General features: G+C 35.0%; 1 pseudogene across 1 annotated transcript; it reads left to right on the forward strand.

Moving 5' to 3' along the window:
* Positions 1–230: 230 nt before the first annotated feature.
* On the forward strand, positions 231–3,122 carry LOC145076656 (acyltransferase GLAUCE-like; annotated as a pseudogene). The gene is made up of 2 exons (XR_013692743.1): positions 231–678; positions 2,107–3,122. The product of XR_013692743.1 is annotated as an acyltransferase GLAUCE-like (transcript).
* The last annotated feature ends 200 nt before the right edge of the window (positions 3,123–3,322 follow it).

Consider the following 3,322-nt stretch of genomic DNA (forward strand, 5'->3'; position numbering starts at 1 on the left):
ACAGTTAAACGATTGCTAGCATATATTTTTTTCTTTTTCTGTATGGTAAAATGTATACCATTTAATTAGAAGTAAATATGTACTTGCAACTTGACCCTGATACCTTGTGGACCATTATATCTTATCTAAAACAAACAAGAAAGGTCCTCTTTGCCTTTTTCGTATTTTTTTTATTAAATCTTTGTTGATTCTTTTTTCGAAAATCATGCTTATAAAAGGGTATACCAACATCAAAATCAGAATTCCAAAGCATGCACCAAATTTCAGAATGGGAACTCTCAACCAATCCTCTATTAAATCTTTCATTTCTAAAATCATTCAAGACATCAAAGTCACCATCCATGACAGCATCACTATCTTTCCTTCTCATGAGACTGAAAAACAGTCGATGTTTTTATCGAACATCGACCAAGTTCTCAATTTTAACGTAGAAACTGTCCATTTTTTGTGGCGGATCCTCGGTTTCCGCCACAAATAGTGGCAGAAAAGCTTAAATCTGCACTGAGTGAGGTGTTGGTTGTATACGATTTCTTGGCAGGAAGGTTAAAGTTGAACCTTGAATCTTGGCAGGAAGGTTAAATTGGTGACTTGGTATATCCAAATCCTGGTTTTAGACAACTGGTACAAAATAGCTATGATGATTTGGCCATACATGATAGACCACTTTGCATTATTCAGGTATATTTATTTACATTATTTAATTGATAAATCTTTACAAAGTTTAGAACAACATGATAAATTCAAAAAAAAAAAAAAAAAGCCCTTAAAAAATATTAGTTTTGCCGATGAGCTTATACACGTAGCAGAAATACAACCCGTCTTAATTTTTTAAAAAAAAAAAAGTTGAAGAACTATATTGTTTTCCAACTTAATCTTATGGTGATAAAATGCAACATATTTATGGAAAACGGAACTGTTAGTCTGTTATAAGTAGAATAAAAGTCTACACATAAATACAACCCGTCTACTTTAAGTTTTCAGAGTTTTGTCGGTTTTGTCCAAAGTTGAATTTTATGTCCGTTTTTAACTTAATATTTTCCAAAAAATATTCGGTTTTACCCTTTTACCGGTGATAACAGGTTATTATTATATTAACTTCGCAAAAAACCCTTAAGTTTACAGTTTTTTTATGTTTTTATCCTTAAGTTTATAATTTTTTTACACTTTTACCCTATGTATTTTTTTTCATATTATACGTATTCAAGCAGAAAAATCATATGAATATGTATATTATGAAAAATATATATATACTTAGGGTAAAAGTGTAAAAAAAATTATAAACGTAAGGGTAAAAATGCAAAAAAAATTGTAAACTTAAGGGTTTTTTTACGAATTTAATATAATGGTAACCTGGAAAACCTGTTATCACCGGTAAAAGGGTAAAACATAACATTTTTTTGAAAATGTTTGGGTAAAAACGAATATAAATTTCAACTTTGGGCAAAACCGACAAAACCCTGAAAACTTGATGGTTTTTATGACAATAACGCTTGTATTCACCAAAAGCTTGTAACTCAGTTGTATCAGATGTTGTCATCTTTCTTTGAAGTCGAGGGTTTTAAAAATAATAAATTTATTTCTGACTCGATAATAATATGATATACACTAAATAGATACGCCCATAAATAAATAAACGTGAGATGTTAAAAACCTTTTTTAACCTTTTACTCTAATATTAAATGTTGTAGCCATTGTTCATCTCTTATTTGGCACGTACATGTGAAGGTGCCAAGAAAAAGCCTAGTGAAAATTATTTAGGGCAGGTAGCCATTGTTCATCTCTTATTTATGACACCGAAGACTGCAGTTATTTACCTTTTTCTCATGGTCACCATTATTCAACGTTTAGGTTCTATTATTTTGACTTTATTAAGTCGAACCTATGATCAGTTTTATACTTTTATTTGAATACATAGTTCAAAACTAATCATTATATTTTTATCTTAAATTGCAATAATCTTTTCTAAAACATCTAAATGATTGCAAAACTTGTTTCCAAATAAAGATTCAGTTTGTTTTTAGTTAACCAGTTGATATACATATCATATATCAATAAAAGAATTCGTGTGAGTAATGAATATGGTAAAATTTCCTGTGTTTTGAACAGTTAACATCCTTCAAATGTGGTGGTTTTGCAATTGGTGTCGCAACAAACCATGCTACTTTTGATGGCATAAGCTTCAAAACCTTCCTACAAAACTTAGCTTCTTTGGCTGCTGATAAACCCCTCGCCACCACTCCCTGCAACGATCGCCACCTCCTGGCAGCAAGATCGCCACCACAGATCCAATTCGACCACCCCGAGCTGCTCAAGATCCCAACCGGAATCGACCTCCCAAGCCCTACGGTTTTCGACAGCCCAGAAGGTGAACTCGATTTCAAGATCTTCAAGCTGACCTCAAACGACATAGCCCACCTCAAGCAGAAGGCCAAAGATGAACCCTTTTCGACCAACGCGAAAATCACAGGGTTCAATGTGGTTGCCGCCCATGTTTGGCGGTGCAAAGCCTTGTCCTACGGCACCGATTACGACCCAGAGAGGGTTTCCACGGTTCTGTACGCCGTAGACGTCCGGTCCCGGTTGGGTCTGCCGCCGTCATACGCCGGCAACGCTGTTCTGAGCGCGTATGCATCTGCGCGATGCAAGGAGATTGAAGAAGGTCCGCTGTCGAAGCTGGTGGAGATGGTGACTCAAGGTACTAAACGGATGACGGGTGAATATGCACAGTCTGTGATTGACTGGGGAGAAGTGAACAAAGGGTTTCCAAATGGTGAGTTTCTGATTTCGTCTTGGTGGCGATTAGGATTTGCAGACGTGGAGTATCCATGGGGGAAACCAAGGTACAGTTGCCCGGTGGTTTATCACCGGAAAGATATAATATTACTATTTCCGGACATCGTCGGAGAGAGCAACAATGAAGTCAACGTCTTGGTGGCTTTGCCTAGGAAAGAAATGGAAAAATTTGAGGCCCTATTTCACAAGTTCTTGGCATGATCATTGAAGTCTTTAAAAAGTACCTTGGTAAATTTGGTCTTGAAGAACATATGATATATGTATACACACAATAAATGTAATGTAAGTATGTAACTGAAGTACTTGAATTTGTAATGTATTTCAACATATATGACTATAGCTATAATAAGTTGTCTAAACTATATTAAATTATCATTTTGTATGGATCCTGTTACGGTTTTGACCATATATAGCGAATATCATGAAGATGAATGAAGAGCTACAAGAACATATTCACCTGAACTTGCAAAACCGGCCAATTCATCTTCCATCATTATTTGGTTGTAAGTTGTTTCATTCTACTTTGTGC

Source organism: Lactuca serriola, chromosome 9 (assembly GCF_051521515.1).
Source record: "Lactuca serriola cultivar US96UC23 chromosome 9, Lser_US96UC23_V15, whole genome shotgun sequence".
NCBI classification, from domain to species: domain Eukaryota; kingdom Viridiplantae; phylum Streptophyta; class Magnoliopsida; order Asterales; family Asteraceae; genus Lactuca; species Lactuca serriola.